Below are 17,463 nucleotides of genomic sequence, written 5' to 3'. Positions count from 1 at the left end.
TTAGAATAATATTTATAATTAGTAAATTAAGACAAATATACTTACAATCATCAAATTATTTTGCTCTTTTTAGTTTTTTTTTTTATCTTATTGGACTATATATCGACAGGCTGTTGTCTTTAAATTAAAATATATACTTGAAATATGTATAACGATGTATCATCTGTCAAAGGATATTTTTTTTTCATTTTGAATATTATTGTTCTTGGTGAAGTATACTTTCTTTTTAAAGTAAAATATAAATATTTAACTCAAATAATATTATTTTAATTAGTTAACTAAAAAAATAAAATATACACTTAAACTACTGCTCTTTTTAGAAGCTTCCTTATTTTATTACAGTATATTTGACTGTTCTTTAAAGAAAAATAAGTAAAGTAAATAAATAGATGAAATGTGTTTATTAATGTACCATCCACCGAATAAGGATATTTTAAGTATCATTATTCTTACTTTATTGTTTCTTTGCAATAAAATAAAAAAATATATACGTAATAATGTTTTAATAGAAAAAAAATACAGTTAAAATTATTATATCATATTGTCCTTTTTATTTATTTTCAAAAATAAAAGTATATGCCTAAAATGAGCAATGTTTTATCTGTAGTTGGAACACAAAACATTTGCTTAATTTACAATTTTCTTCCAACCTTTTCTTCAAGTGAACTAATTAACATTAATTTGACAACAAGAAACAGAAGAAGATACTTTTTTATTTTTAAACACAAGACATTATCTAAAATCTCAGTCAACATATTTAACAAGAATAAAGCTTTTTTCTTAAACAAAAAGGAAAAACGACTAACCGCACATGAAGTTTGCTGTTTCGTGGTCAAACACGAGTGACAAAATATGGCAACAAACAACAGAAGGTCTGCAGAGGAGTTCCATTCCCATGATTCCATCACTCTGAGACTTTATTGTTGTCTCGCCCCCCCTACTGAATCCGCACTGCAAACTTTGTCCTCTTGTAGATCATATACTTATTTTGTGTGTTTGTCTGATTAGGCGCTTAACAATACACACTGTCCCTTTAATTATTCGACAACGATAGAAAATTTATCTGATAATACAGGTGTTGCTTTTTGCTTCTCTTCCCTTGACCAGCTCAGCCCACTGAACAATAATAGTAAAAATAGACTGTTAAATTTGTAATAGTAGTAGCAGTACTGTAATCCCTGGGTTATTGTGGTTAGCAAAGACATATAATTATTATATTTTAAATTTTATTTATTTTCTGATTTTTTTCTCTCTGTGTTTTTGCAGCGCTTTCTATTCCTTTGAAAATTGTTAACTTTGTTTTATGATGAAACAGTCAAACACTACAAAGTAAAAACTTTTATGCCAATTTTGTTCTTAGTGGTGCAATGTTTAATATTTAGGATTTTTTTAAAATGTAATAGAACTTTTTTGGAAGAAACGGTTTTGGTGCCCTCTCTCGGACTAAAGTGGTACTAAAACTGCCACAACGTAATTGTGTGAACTCTTTTTTGCATTGATTTAATTGATTGTGGCTCATAAATCGCCTAAAACAATGAATCAATGATTTAATAAGTTAACAATAATTTTAATAATCGATTGTAATTTATTTTATCGATTCGTTGTTGTGGCCTTAGTTGGAAGTACACCATCCGTTCCCAGCTGGTGACAGGGATTATAGTGAGGCTCCCGCTCATGGAAGCGATAGTACCAGCAAAGCTCCTGTTTTTAGTTTTGTTTTCAATCTGTTTCAAGCTGACAAATAAATGAATGACAACAACAACAACAACAACAACAACAACATTCAAGCCATTCGTTAAAAAACAGCAAGACAAAATAAAATAAAAAATGGACAGGGCAAAGACAAGATCGGACAAGTGACAGAATGATCATAATAGTAATCAGTAGCTGTCTTTGGGACTCAGGCAAGGGAAAACCTGGAATGGTTTTCAGCCAGTCACAGGGCACATGAAGACAGACCAACCATTCACATGCTCACCTATTTTTTCGGGATGTGGTAGGAAATCTGAGTACCCAGAGAAAAGCCTCCAGGCATGGGGAGAACATGTAAACCCCACACAGGGAGGCCGGGAGCTGGAATTCAACCCGGGACCTCTGAACTGTGAGGTTGACACGCTAACCAGACATCCACCGTGCCACCAGTCAACGCTTAGAAAACCAAAAGTATTTTATAACATGTTTATCCTGGAGTGCCGTATCTAAGCTCATTGTAAACAATGTTCACTACATTGCTATCAAAGACAATAAAGACTATTCTACTGTAATTCTAAATGGATAATTGACGGCAATACTAGTTAAAAGCAGTAAATCGGTTGATAACTAAATCACAAAATATTCAAATAGATATTGTGTATTATTAAAACACTTTTACTGTAAATTTGGGAAACATGGTATTATAATCTATAAAATACAAACATGAAAATACCGGGAATTCATTATTGATTCATATCCATGCTTTTTTCAGTTGTTGCGTGGGTTTAATGTTTAATGTAGCAAATGCATTACAAATTGGCAATAGTCTTACCGTGAACATAACCATAAAGGGACATTTTATATCATTTAGTGCCCCCAATTGGTAAAAAAACACTCATCAAAATAAAAAAACAATAACAATTTGAAAAAGATACATTAACTATGATATAAACGTGCACTTTAGACACTCAAAAATTAAGAAATTTCTATTTCTTGGGGCGGCAGTAGCTCAGGAGGTAGAGCGCTCGTCTTGGGATCAAGGGATCCCAGTTCGAATCCCGACTCGTCCGTGTTACATGTCGAAGTGTCCTTAGGTAAGACACTGAACCCCTAATACCCCCAATAAGCAGGTTAGCGCCTTACATGGCTGCAAGGCTGCTATTGGGAAATGTGGAGCACATTGTAAAGCGCTTTGGGAAGTCATTGACTTGAAAAGCGCTATATAATATGCAGATCATTTCATTTCATTTCATTTCATTTATTTGACCTAACATGAGCCTCACCTACGGTATGTGGAGCTTACATAATTGTCTGACGTTTTGCTGCCACGGGTACATCAAAACACCAAAAGGCTGGGAAAAAAAATGAAAAATTGTGCTTTTTGGTCACTTTGAGTCCCTGTAGTTTTTATGAGATTTATTTGGGGAGTTTTGTCGGACTGTAAAATGTGTGACTGAGTACCTTATCACTATCGCATGAGTTTTCTAGCTTTATTAGTTTTATTCTTTAATCATAACATTATTACTTTGATAATCACATTGCTTATTTTGTTGTTATAAATGCACCTATGTTCATCCACATATTTGGATGAAGTATCTACTTGCTGTATTTATATTTTTGAATGTATCCTTTCATATCAGTACGTCCCCGACAATTGTCTTCCGATGAATCAGCCCTTATCTCATCACTAGGGTCGTAGGGGCACCATTTCCTGTGGCGTGTCTTAGCAAGTAGAGCATGGTGGCGCCCATCCCTCTCCAGTCCAACATATGTGTCCATCTGGTCTCGGACTAGGGACCTTCCGCGTGTTAGGCGAATGTGCCAACCACTGCATACACCCTTCAAAATATAGCTGCATCCAGTTCTAATTAAGGGCTTTTGAAGAAGATATAAGTTCCTTTTTTTGCCTGTTTAACCTTCATGTTCCGTTTTGCAAATCCAAACCCCTTTCCTATAAAAACTGTGGTCAGCAATTTTTCCATGTCCTTTTTTGGGAGAACGCTCCCCTTATCAATTGAGCATACATGTATTTTGTAAGTTTGTAATAAACTTCCTCAACTAAACAGCACTCTCTTCAACTCCTTTTTTCTTCGTCTAAATACTCGGTCTGATTGGACTTGACGTGACATATTGTGTTAAACGTTACGATAGCAACGAGAGTGAGAGATGTTATGTGATGTCAGTGCTATGTTACAAAGGCACACAGATATTGCGCACGATAGCAGACGATTCACGTTTATTGTTATTATTACTATTATGAATGTTATTATTGGGTCGGGCCGTGGAAACATTGCCCGACATTGGACTAGTCCGTGGTACAGAAAAGGTCGGGGACCACTGTGTTATATCACTTGTGTTTCGGTTGCAGCACACTATACACCGACATCTAGTGGTCTAATAATAGAGACCAGGGGTCAGGGGGAAATGGCCCACGGGGCATTTGTGAATTAGATTTTGTTTGTAGATCAGGTTTAGCAGCTTTGTCTAGTTTTGTCTTAAAATATATGGTATGGCTCTCACTGGAAAAAAACTAAACATTTTGCTTTCATGGCTATTTAAAGATGCTTTTCTGAATTTGAAATTGTTGTAATTGCTGACGTTATTTTTTTACCTTGAATCATCATTGCAGCCTCTGTCAAGCTTTTGTGGTGCACGTGCAACTACGTTCATCTCTTACTCAAAAAAACTCTTTTTTTCATCTTTTGGGGGTTTGGGTAAACGTTTAGACTGTTTTTAGAACAGTCCTCTTTTTACTTTCACCATTTTCGTGCTTCACTAATAGAAAACCACGAGCAGGAGTCTGAACCCCCCCCTTCTTGCCTGCATTGGGAATCCCAAACAGCTCTGATAAAAGTAAGATAAAAGAAGATAGGCGCATTGGGGAAGATTTGTAAAGGTTATTTGAACTTAGTTAGGCTTTGTTTGCACACAGTTAATAGGGTAAATATTCAACTTTCAACTTTTTAAGGACACCTTAAACAACAGTCTAAAAGGTCCCTAATACACACTGTCCCTTTAAGACAGGGGTGTCAAACACATTTGAGCTTAGGGGGCACATTGTAGAAAACATATCTTACAGGGGCCAAACTCGTGGAAAGAGAGAAAGGCAGAAAAAGCGAGAGACAGAAATAGACCAAAAAAGAGGGAGAGAGAAATAAGAAATTTTGAAACATATGAAGAAAGAGAGAGAAATAGAAAGAGAAATAGAAAGAGAGAAAGAAAGAGAGACAGACAAAAAAAATATAAATGAAAAAGAGAGAATGAGAGAGAGAAAGAAATAGAGAGAGCAAGAGAACGAGAGAGGAAAGAGCATAAGAATGAGAGCGTAAAAGAAAGAAGAGAGAGGGGATGAGCAAGAAAAGTGAAAAGAAAACAAGGAAGAGTGAGTGAGCAAGACAAACAGGGGGAAAATAAAAAAGAGAGAAATTGGAAAAGAAATGGCGATCAATACTTGGACAGAGAGCTAGAGAATGAGAGAATTAAAGAGTAAGAAAAAATACAACAGAGAGAAAGAGTAACAGAGAGGGAGAAAAAGATGAGAAAAGACGAAGTAAGAGAGAGAGAGAGAGAATGGAAAGTGAGTGAAAAATGGAGTCAGAGAGGGAGTGAAAGAGAGAAGAACAAGAGAATGAGAAAGAGATTGACGTTGTGCTTCGGGTCGATTAAAACCCTTGGTGGGCCTGACCCGGCCTGTAGGCAGCATGTTTGACACATGTGCTTTAAAGAATAAGTAAATAAATTCAAGAATACATACAGTACATCATCCCTATTAAACTCTTGTCACAGTAGCCATGATACAAAAACGAATACACACGTTAAAAGTTGATGAACGTTGGCACAGATGTTGAAATTAATTTGTCCCAAAGATCTTTGCAGTCTTCCATAATCTCAGTCTGAAATATTTATCTATTATATTTGAGCCCATCTGCGTCGATTCAAAAGTCTGTCTTCACCCTAAAAATAATTATATTGAGTGATGGAATTATATGAGAGCATCGGCGTCCTCATCCCTGCAGTTGACGCTGGCCACTAGGGGGCGATGTCTGCCGCTTTTGGTGCTCCACGCGTGGCCGTCGTGCAGGTTGGGTTCCAAGAAATAAAGGCAGGCTCCGAACCCAACCAGTACCAGAACGGAAACCAGTAGGTAGAGCGGCACAAACCAGTCCAGGAACAACCACGACATAGTTGCAGGTTTCGGAGGTGGGGTTGGGATTGAAGGGGCGAGGGGATGTTGGTTTCTGTATCAAAAAATAAAGTAACCACACAAAAATCATAAAAATAATGCTATTTTATCAGAGAAATATTTATGTTTATGTGTATATATTTATCTGTACAGCCCTTAATCATAAAGAGTCTCAAAGGGCTGCACAGACCACATATTATTGCAAACCACAGAGTATTATTACACCATCCCCTGATCTAAAACCTACATGAGGGTAAGGAAAAACTTAAAAACCTCAACATGAGGAAAATGAAGAAACCTTGAGAAGGGACCGCACATGAGGTAATCCCCCTTCCAGGATGACCAGGCTGCAATGGAAATTGCAGTAACAAATAATACACAGATATTGTCAACATAAAACATAGGTCATTCATGACATATAGAATAGAATAGAATAGAATAGAATAGAATAGAATAGAATATGATGTTGCAGATTGAATCTCAGGGGGAAGAGCATTCCACAGGACTGGGGCACTAGGGTAGCAGGGGTGCTGGTGCCCATCCCAGCCGTCTTTGGGCAGTGGGCAGGGGACACCCTGAATTGGTTGCCAGCCAGTCGCAGGGCACACAAGGACAGACAATTCGCTTGCACATTCGCCCATAGAGACAATTAACCTGACATGCATATTTTTGGAATGTGGGAGGAAACCTGAGTTATCCCACGCAAGCAAGGGAAGAACATGCAAATTCCGCATAGGAAGGCTGGTAGCGCTCCCAGTATAAAAGTCATTGTCAGCCACTTTGAGTGCTCACTCGTGAATCCTACAAATAAGGATCCAAGCGGCAGTTAGCCCACCCAACACTTTATGCAGCCCTTAAAAATGAAACTAGTACCCAAAAATGCTTTATCTAGGACAAAAATATAAGAATCTACTATTAATACATTTGAAAGTAAAAATATATTTTTTTTAAAATACAATTGTTCAATTGAGATTGCTACAATTGCTTATTTATACAATTGTATATTACTCTTATTGAAAATTACTTATTGGAAATTGTTTTGTTAGGTAACCAACAGATTTTGGTGTGCTTTTCAAATTTACCGTTGACATCCAATGAGCCACCCAAAAGGTCCCTATTTCCTTTCTTTAAAGTTGGACTATGTACCTTCAAAAATATTCTACTTGCTGACGCCCTCTTCTGTCCGAAATAATCATTGCAGCTCTTTTTGTTGCACGTGCAAGGATGTGAAATTCTTACATGTGCTTGAACAACTTCTACCTTTTTCATTTTTGGGAGGTTTAGATTAGCATTTGACTGTTTATAAAACAGTCATTTTCTTACTTTCACCATTTTCATCCAAGAATTAATAAAAACCACGACCACTCGCGTGATTTTACTTTTACATGGGGAACATTTGTAGAACATTTTTACCTGACTTCGTATATTTTAATGATTTTTTTCTATCTTTCATATCAAAAAAGAGCATTATTTAAGTTGTAATATTTAGAATGGGTAAGTTATTTTTTCCAGAAGTAAACTATATACCGTATTTTCCGCACTATAGGGCTCACCGGGTTATAGGGCGCACCCCCAAAAAATAGTTTTTGGTCCTATTCTTCCATACATAAGGCGCACCGGATTATAAGGCGCTACAATGGGAGCGTCGACAAAACAGTCAGATAGTTCAGTCAAACTTATTACCCCCTTAACATTCCGAAAGCTTGCAAAGAAGCAAATACGTGTCGTAGACACGTGCGGATGCGGTGTCCGTACGATGTCACTCAAATGCATCGTTCCAAATATCATTCGGAAGGTTAAAGTCTTGGGATTCAAGAAATGCCAACCATTCCTTGGTTTCTATTTTCTTTTTCGCTCGCAACTTTACTGTGCATATGAATATAAACACTTGGAATTGAGTTTAATTTAAAAAAAGACCCATCACAGAAACATCGAGATCACTCTGAAACAAGATACTGGGAAAATATATAGCCGGAGTAGCTCACCGAAGTCGTTGCGTTCAATAATAATGTGCAACCATGGTCCTCTTATATCCGTGAGTGTAGTAAATCCAGGAGAGTAAAATATTTACAAATACAGAATGGTAAAACATGTTTCCTCTATGTCGGAGACAACCAAATTTGCTATTCACATTCATCTTTTTCGGCCAATTGCAGGCTTTGTTTTGCCCCTTTAGCCTAAGCGAGCCTGTAAATGATAAAAAGGATCCGCCCCCTTTACCTCCGAATAACTTTAGCCAAAAGTGATCGATTCAAATGATGATTGACACATTGGCTGGGAAATGAAACGCAGGCATATGTATCCCAGCATACACCGCGGGCCACATCGCCTACGAGGAAAAATCTAGTCGGCGGCTGCTTGCCTTTGTTGTGAGACCTTGTGACTTAATATTGATCCATATATAAGGCGCACTGTATTATAAGGCGCATGGTCAGTTTTTGAAAAAAATAAAGGCTTTTAGGTGCGCCTTCTAGTGCGGAAAATACGGTAACTAACCCACACTACTTTCACCAATAGAAACCACGTGATTGATAGTAGAAAAACATTTTTTTGTTTTTTAAATATACCTTAAAGCAGGGGTCGCCAACGTGGTGTCCGTAGGCACCAAGTAACCCCCAAGAATATCGGAGTAGCCTGCGGACTGGTTTTCAAAATAGCTCATCAGTCATTGCAATTTTCTGGGAAACTTTATTTCTAACTGGTATGATTTAGTGGTTGACTGAGCCTATTTTAAACCTACTTCAAAGCATTAAAACCTGGTAATAACATTGTAATAACATGATAACAACATAGTATTGACATGTTGTTATTTTAGAAATGCATTAAAAATGCATAGCAAATTAGATACAGGCTTCAAAAAGATTGGTGACGATAAACTTGTATTATAGTAGGGCTTTCGCACCATCTTTAGGCAACTTGCTGATCTCCAGGTAACCCGTCACCCTAATAAAATAAATGGATGTGGGGGCTGTTCACTGTTTACTTCTATTTAATTTCCTAGAAAGAAATTACTTTTAATAATGGAACAAAAGAGCATGCACTTGCCACACGACCTTTCCAGACATATTTCACACATACAGTGCCGTAGACAGTTATAGACGTCCCCGCCAAAAAAACAAAAACAAATGTAACTAGTCTGTCTCTCCTCTAAACAAAAGAAGCAGCTCTTGCAAGTGCTCACCTGTGCACGTGAGCGTCTCTCGCCTTTCGATTCCGTCTGTGAGTGTCAATAAAAGTCGGGAGACGACGACAGGTGCTCTTGCAAGAAGCGCGGGGAGCCAGATGCAGCATGCAGCCTTATCCTCCGAATTCTTGCCTCTGACGTTTGAAAGGAGGAGGAGGCGGTTGCCATGACAACAACCCTGCTCATGGAAGAGAGGAAAGGATGGAACGGGAGCGAAACTTATATAACTATCATCTTTGTGTGTGTGTGGGAGTGGGAGTAGACGGGTGCGAGCCCTTCAGATGTCTTCAGCTTGACGCGTAAAATCAATTCAGCTCAATTTAACGCCTGGGGCCGCTGTGCAGTTTCGGTGACAAGGAGGAGAGATGGGGATTGGGAAGATTTGGGAGGGAGGGGGTGTTGTTGGCGCATGTCATATCAACTATGACTGACGGCACGCGCAATAATGTTTAAAAGAAGAAATCATACCTGTCAACCACTGCCGATTCCTCCCCTTATTAATGGTTGCAATTCCCCTTATTAAAAGATAGTAAATCTTACAAACACAGCGGCACCTATTTACTCACAGCAAGACAAATCAACTAAATTAAAAACAAAGATACCTATGGCAAAAACAACTTGGACAATACTTTTAGCGTGCAATAAATTTATTGGTGCTTATTATACGTGGCAATATACTTAAAGGTGGGTGTGTCGTTTCATGTGTCCGTAAACAGTTGAAAGTTAAATATTTTCTCTATTAAGTATGTTTTAACTGAGTTTAAATAGCCCATATGTTTTATTTTCCACTGTGCCTGTTAAGTTTGGTTGGTGATGGACCCTTGAAGGAGAGGCAGGAACTGAAAACAAGAGGTGCTTAAACAATGATGGTATTTAGGAACAAAACCTGGACCAAAGTAACAACAAGGGGCCACAAAACAAATGACATGTCCAAAAAATCCGGACCAAATCCAAACAAGAAACAGTGACCAAAACTGGAAATGGAAACTGCAATGAACAAAGAAAACCAGAAATAAAAAGACCTGGGGTGGTAGTGGTATCAAATGACAAAATGACCCGACAGTGTTTTATTTTCAAAATGTCCTTTTCAAGGGTAAGGGGTAATTGGGCATAGGTGTGTGATAATGGGACACACCTATGCCCAGTTCAAACCCCGGTTGTAGGCCTCTGGTGGTAGGCCCTAACAGCGCCTACCGGCCTTATTTTACTTTATCAGAGCTGTTCAGGGCGGAACACCTTAGGTTCGAGAAATGGGGGCTGGAGAGAGTGGTGGAGAGTGACATCATGCTTGTCCCCGCCGTTTTTTAAAATTTTTTATTTTGTACTTGTCAGTGTAGCATGAAAATGGTGAAGTAAGAAAAGGCCTGTTTCTAGTAAGGTCAAAACACCAACCCTAACACCCAGAGAGATGACAAAAAGTTTATTTGAGCGTGTGTAAGAAATATACATACTTGCATACGCATCATGAATGAGCTGACTGAGGCTGCAATGGTGACTTTAAGCCATTAAAAAAAAATCCTGAACAAAAATGTTAGACAATGTAGACCATTTGAAATGATCAAAAATATGGAGGAAATCCATAAATTGAAAGGTGTAAAATTGTAATAATAGTCAGCTTCTCACAAGTTTGGTGGTTATTTTTAGATTCATCAAAAGCAACCGCAAGACAGGAAGGTCGTAATGATGACATTAACAAGCAGAAAAATGATGATGTGACACTTTTGGAGGGGGGAAAGCTGTTTTTTTTCTCACTCTCTTTTTAAATGTTACAAAATGCCAAGGACGTTCAAAGTCCAGACAGATTTACTGCTTACTCAATAGGTGGGCCAGGCTCCTGTCATTTAAGGTTGTTAGTATTCTGTAATAACTAATATTGAACTTATTTTTAAAGGGACGCAGTGCAATGTTTGACCCCTGGATGTAACTGAATTGTGTAGTGCAAGAAACAGAAACACAGAAACACATCATAATCATACATACAAAGAAAAGAGGAATAAAATACATACATACATGCATACATATCTCTCTCTCTCTCTCTCTCTCTCTCTCTCTCTCTCTCTCTCTCTCTCTCTCTCTCTCTCTCTCTCTCTCTCTCTCTCTCTCTCTCTCTCTCTCTCTCTCTCTCTCTCTCTATATATATATATATATATATATATATATATATATATATATATATATATATATATATATATATATCTCATCTCATTAGCTACACCGCTTATCCTCAGTAGGGTCGCGGCAGTGGGCAGGGGACACCCTGAACTGGTTGCCAGCCAATCGCAGGGCACACGGGGACAGACAACTCACTCGCTCATTCACACCTAGGGACAATTTGGACCGGCCAATTTACCTGAAAATACATGGTTTTTTGGAATGTGCCGCACAAGCGCTAACCACTATATATATATAGGGCAGCACGGCGGCGCAGTGGTTAGCGCTTGTGCGGCACAGTTCATGTCATGGGAACCTGTCGTGGGTTAAAATCCAGCTCCAGACTTCCTGTGCGGAGTTTGTATGTTCTCCACGTGCTTGCGTGGGTTTCCTCCAGGCACTCCGGTTTCCTCCCACGTTCCAAAAACATGCATTTCAGGTGAATTGGCCGGTCCAAATTGTCCCTAGGTGTGACTGAGCGAATGAGTTGTCTGTCCCTGTGTGCCCTGCGATTGGCTGGCAACCAGTTCAGGATGTCCTGTCCCCTGCCCACTGCCCGGAGATGGCTGGGATGGGCTCCAGCCCCACCCCACCCCCCGCGACCCTAATGAGGATAAGCGGTACGTCTGATGAGATGAGATATATATATATATATATATATATATATATATATATATATATATATATATATATATATATATATATATATATATATATATATATATATACTGGACTGTCTCAGAAAATTAGAATATTGTGATAAAGTTCTTTATTTTCTGTAATGCAATTAAAAAAACAAAAATGTCATACATTCTGGATTCATTACACATCAACTGAACTATGTCAAGCCTTTTATTATTTGAATATTTCTGAATTTGGCTTACAGCTTAAGAAAACTCAAAAATCCTATCTCAAAATATTAGAATATCATGAAAAAGTATACAAGTAGGCTATTCAACTAATCACCTGAATCATCTAATTAACTCGAAACACCTTGCGAGGGTTTCCTGAGCCTTAAAAACACTCAGCTTGGTTCAGTAAACTAAATCACAAGTATGGGGAAGACTGCTGATCTGTCTGCTGTCCAGAGGACCATCATTGATACCCTCCATCAGGAGGGTAAGACACAAAAAGAAATTTCTCAAAGAGCAGGCTGTTCACAGAGTGCAGTTTCAAAGCATATCCACAAAAAGTCTGTTGGAAGGGAAAAATGTGGCCGGAAACGCTGCACAACCAAGAGAGATGACCGCAGCCTTGACAAAATTGTGAAGAAGAGCCGCTTCCAGAATTTGGGGGAGCTTCAAAGACAGTGGGCTGAAGCTGGAGTCCAGGAATCAAAAGCCACAGTTCACAGATGTGTCCGGGAAATGGGCTACAATAGCCGTATTCCCATGGTCAAGCCACTTCTGAACTCAAGACAACGGAAGAAGCGTCTGACTTGGGCTATGGAGAAGAAGCACTGGACAGTTGCAGAGTGGTCCAAAGTCCTCTTTTCAGACAAAAGCAAGTTTTGCATTTCATTTGGAAGTCAAGGCGCCAGAGTCTGGAGAAAGGCTGGAGAGGAGCAAAATCCAAGTTGCTTGAAATCCAGTGTGAAGTTCCCACAATCAGCAATGGTTTGGGGAGCCATGTCAGCTGCTGGTGTTGGTCCACTGTGTTTCATCAAGTCCAGAGTAAATGCAACTGTGTACCAAGAGATTTTAGAGCACTACATGCTTCCATCTGCTGAAAAGCTCTATGGAGATGAGGATTTCATTTTCCAGCATGATCTGGCACCTGCCCACAGTGCCAAAACCACCAGTAACTGGTGCACTGATCATGGCATCACTGTCCTTGATTGGCCTGCTAATTCCCCTGACCTGAACCCCATTGAGAATTTGTGGGGTATAGTCAAGAAGAAGATGAAAGACACCAGACCTACAAATGCAAATGAGCTGAAGGCCGCTATCGAAGCATCCTGGGCATCAATAACACCTCAGCAATGCCACAGGCTGATTGCCTCCACGCCACGCCGGATTGATGCAGTAATCCGTGCAAAAGGATTCCCAACCAAGTACTGAGTGCATCAATGGACATTTTCAAATGTTTGATTTAGTTTTGCTGTTATAAAATTATTTTTTTACTTGGTCTGAGGAAGTATTCTAATATTTTGAGATAGGATTTTTGAGTTTTTTTCAGCTGTAAGCCAAAATCAGCAATATTCAAATAATAAAAGGCTTGAAATAGTTCAGTTGATGTGTAATGAATCCAGAATGTATGACATTTTTGTTTTTTTAATTGCATTACAGAAAATAAAGAAATTTATCACAATATTCTAATTTTCTGAGACAGTCCAGTATATATATATAGGGGCAGCACGGCGGCGCAGTGGTTAGCGCTTGTGCGGCACAGTTCATGTCATGGGAACCTCCTACGTGGGTTCAAATCCAGCTCCAGACTTCCTGTGCGGAGTTTGTATGTTTTCCCCGTGCTTGCGTGGGTTGCCTCCAGGCACTCCGGTTTCTTCCATTCCAAAAACATACATTTCAGGTGAATTGGCCGGTCCAAATTGTCCCTAAGTGTGAATGAGCGAGTGAGTTGTCTGTCCCCGTGTGCCCTGCGATTGGCTGGCAACCAGTTCAGGGTGTCCCCTGCCCACTGCCCGGAGATGGCTGTATGGGCTCCAGCCCCCCCGTGACCCTAATGAGGATAAGCGGTACGGCTAATGAGATGATAAATATATATATATATATATATATGGAAGTAAACAGTGTTTTATCTGTGGTGGGAGTTTTGGCATTCCTCTCGTTTCTCACAGTGTTGATTGTCAGCACAAGCTTTAAGGACGAGAAGTTCCTGGGCACTCCGTTTTCCTCCCACATTCCAAAAACATCCATGTCAGGTTAATTGGCCGGTTCAAATTGTCCCTAGGTGTTAATGAGCGAGTGAGTTGTCTGTCATTGTGCCCTGCGACTGGCTGGCAACCAGTTCAGGGTGTCCGCTGCCTACTGCCCGAAGACAGCTCCAGCACCCCCGCGACCCTATTTTACTTCCTAGGGCGACTGCCATACACAATTTGATGAAGTGTGTGGCATGTGGTCTGAGTATCTACAAGCTGAGAGGATCTTGGCCACTGCACTGCAGCTTAACTTTAGGGTGTGGAAGGAGTGGCTTTGATAAGATCTTTGTCAACAGAGAGGAAGACCAACTTCCTAGAGTTGCTTCCTTTTTCCGGTAAATGAGTGTGTGTAGGTGGCCCCATATGGCAAGTAGGTAAAGTGAAGTAGTGTGGTAAGTGTTACGAGATATGCACAAATAGTAATAGGCTGTTAACTCGTCAACAAAGATTATTCTTTTAAAAAAAAAAAAAATCAAGAAGTCCCATCGACATCGTCTGGTCAGAAAGAGATGACCTTTCGTGCATGTCCACAGGAACGTGATCACCATGGTGACTGATATTGTGTGATCACATCATCAGCAACGTCGGTTGCTGAAAAGTTTTTGCATCGCGCACAAGTTCAGTGTTCTTGCAATAAAATGTTTTCGGAGAGCATTGTTTGGATATTAGATGTATCACCAAAAAAACGGGAAAAGTTCTACTTGAAATGCATTGTTGCAAAAAGCTGTTTTTCTACCTTTCTTGGAAACGAGTATTTTTAAGAGACTAAATGTTCAACTGTTGTTTAGTAAACCATAGTAAAAGCTATAAACACATTTTTTTCTAATAAAAAATGAGGGTTCAAGCTTTCTTTTGAATGTCCTGTCATGGTTTGGTGTCTCCAAAGATGGCAGCCTTAGCCTATTTTCCAGTCTCCGGCTCTATTCCTCTTCCCAGGTGATTCAAATCTGACAATTAGCCACTTCCACCATAAATACTCGGGGCCCCCACCTCACGCTGCCGACTCGTTTTGATTCCTGAATACATTCTCCTGCCAAGCTTCTGCTCCCGCAACTTCATTCTTCCTTCTTGTTCCAAGTTCATCCACTCAAAGACCTGCCACTCCAACCACCGGCTTAAAGGTACTCCCAAATCTCCCTGTCCAGATTTCAAGCTTCTCCTCACAGACCTTCTTCTTCAGTGCCCTGTTTGTCCCAAAATCTTTCACTCCTGCCATCTTTGTGAAGGTAACCCCCAAACTTCCCTGTCAAGATTTTCACCACCCCAAGAGTCCCTCCCAAGTTTTCCTCCTCAGCAGTACACTCCATTCTCCTTAGTATGTTCTGTAGGCCTAAAAAATTAGTCAAAATGGCAAAAATTGGAAAAAACGTCTGGCATTGAATGAGTTAAGTAAAAACACTTAACGGTGTGACGGTAAGCATGTTGGATCCCAATATGATGAACAGTAAGGCAGCAAAGTGGATAAAACTGAAGCTTACTCCTTAACCCGCATCTTCGCTTGGATTTCATTAGCAAGTGTAACTAATGGAGCGCTGAGTGTAGCCAGAACAAAAGCACGACAGTATAAAAGGAAGTCTCCAGCCACCAGAGTGTTGTGCCCGACAACAAAAAACACTGGGCCCGTCGGGGCCCCAAACGTTATGCTCGGTTTTTAAAAAGAGGATGAACAGCGACTCACAGAATGGAGAATGGGCTCTGAGGAGTGGGAAGGCAAATCCTGCCAAGAGGAAGCAATATTATTTCCTATGAGGGGATGAGAGGAGATGAAATTTTCTTCTTTTTACTTTTTTTTTAACGCATGTTTCTCATTTTATGAGCCCCTGGGTGTGTAGCGATGTTCCGAAGTCATCACAGCAAACGAACGGATGCTTGCTACTATAATGATGACGCATCAGTGTGTCTGATTTTATTTCATTTTTCACGACTTCAGCACTCTTCTGTTTAGCCAAAAGTGTCCCACATAATAGGATGATTGCTGCAGCCAAATAACTTGGGCTTTTTAATCCTCTGCGGAAGCCATCACAATTACAATTGAAAGAATTTACCAGCATCATCACTATAACTAAAACGTTGTTTGTTAAATGTGCAATAACTATGAAACTGTTTCTCATCAGCGAAGCTTAGTTTCACTCTGACTCATACACATTTACTTATATATGCATACAAAACAAAACTTGAACACTTCCACAAATGTGGTCAAACTAAATTAACCATAGCTGATATTAAAATACATATGCGGTGTCTGAAACTCATGATAAAAAGTTACCGGACAACAGGGCAGACAACTCTGAAAAGTTGCCTGCCAAGTCAAGTCAAGTCACATTTATTTATATAGCCCTTAATCACAAAAATGTCTCAAAGGACTGCACAGGATTACAATTACACCATTACCTGATCTTAAACCAACATGCGGGCAAGGGAAAACTCAAAACCTCAGCGTGAGGAAAAAAGAAACCTTGAGAAGGGGCCTCACAAGTGGTAATCCCCCTTCCAGGATTACCAGGGTGGAATTTATGGCCTGCCCAGCCATAAAGTTGCCTGCACCATTTTTCACAATTTAAACATAATAAGACGACTAATCGCAAAAAAACCCCAAAACATTGTTGCAAAGTATTAAGGGTTGATAATCAGAATATATAACAGGACAACACTTTAAAATTAAGTTTATTATAAATCTACTTATAACCTTCGTTGCATGTATATGACAGCGCTGTTTTACATCTGCCATCAGTATGTACCTGTATTTACTCATCTTCATTCATGCAATGTTTGCGTTGCGTCGTCTGCTAAAAGCCACGTGAACTCCTCTTTCCACGATGATTTTAATGTTAATGATTTTAACTTTTAATGTACGTTTACGTTTTGTAGCGTCATCAATTTTGTTTGCTTCTTTTGAATATTTCTTCTAGGGCTGAGGTTTTGGCTTGATTCCTAACCACTTATCCATTTTTCTTGGGTTCTCTGTGCATCTATTCTGGAAAATGATATGCAAATGCACGACCTTATAATGCTCGGGAAAGTCCGGAAGCACGAAATTATTCGATGCAGGCTTCTGATTGGCTGCCGAGTATGCAAATTGCCAAACGAACCGAAATTCCCAAATTTCCAAACCGAACAAAGATTTCGAAATCGGAAAAAAGCAAACGTTTGACTTGAAAAAAAATATTAGTATTTTTGTTTTGTTTTTCTTGAAAAGGTTGTCGGCCACCCGGGCGGAGACGTTCTGTAATTTGTACGCCCGACATAAAAGATGCACGCCCTTGGCGTCCGGGCAGGCGTTATTTCAGACACTGACATATGTGAACTGCACCATTTTTGTAATGGACAATATAAAAAGAGGCAACTGCATGTATGTGAATAAGCAAATAAAAATGG

General features: G+C 39.4%; 1 long non-coding RNA gene across 1 annotated transcript; it reads right to left on the bottom strand.

Moving 5' to 3' along the window:
- Positions 1-693: 693 nt before the first annotated feature.
- LOC148361835 (uncharacterized) lies at positions 694-9,317 on the bottom strand. Its single transcript, XR_015851157.1, has 2 exons — positions 9,057-9,317; positions 694-5,930 (listed from the first exon to the last, which is right to left on the bottom strand). It is a non-coding gene; the product is annotated as an uncharacterized LOC148361835 (long non-coding RNA).
- Between the last annotated feature and the right edge of the window lie 8,146 nt (positions 9,318-17,463).

This window comes from Urocampus carinirostris, chromosome 8 (assembly GCF_059441175.1).
Source record: "Urocampus carinirostris isolate Australia breed hairy pipefish chromosome 8, RoL_Ucar_1.0, whole genome shotgun sequence".
Lineage (NCBI taxonomy): Eukaryota > Metazoa > Chordata > Actinopteri > Syngnathiformes > Syngnathidae > Urocampus > Urocampus carinirostris.
The sequence above is the reverse complement of the archived record's forward strand: the minus strand, read 5'-3'. Positions and strand labels throughout refer to the sequence as shown.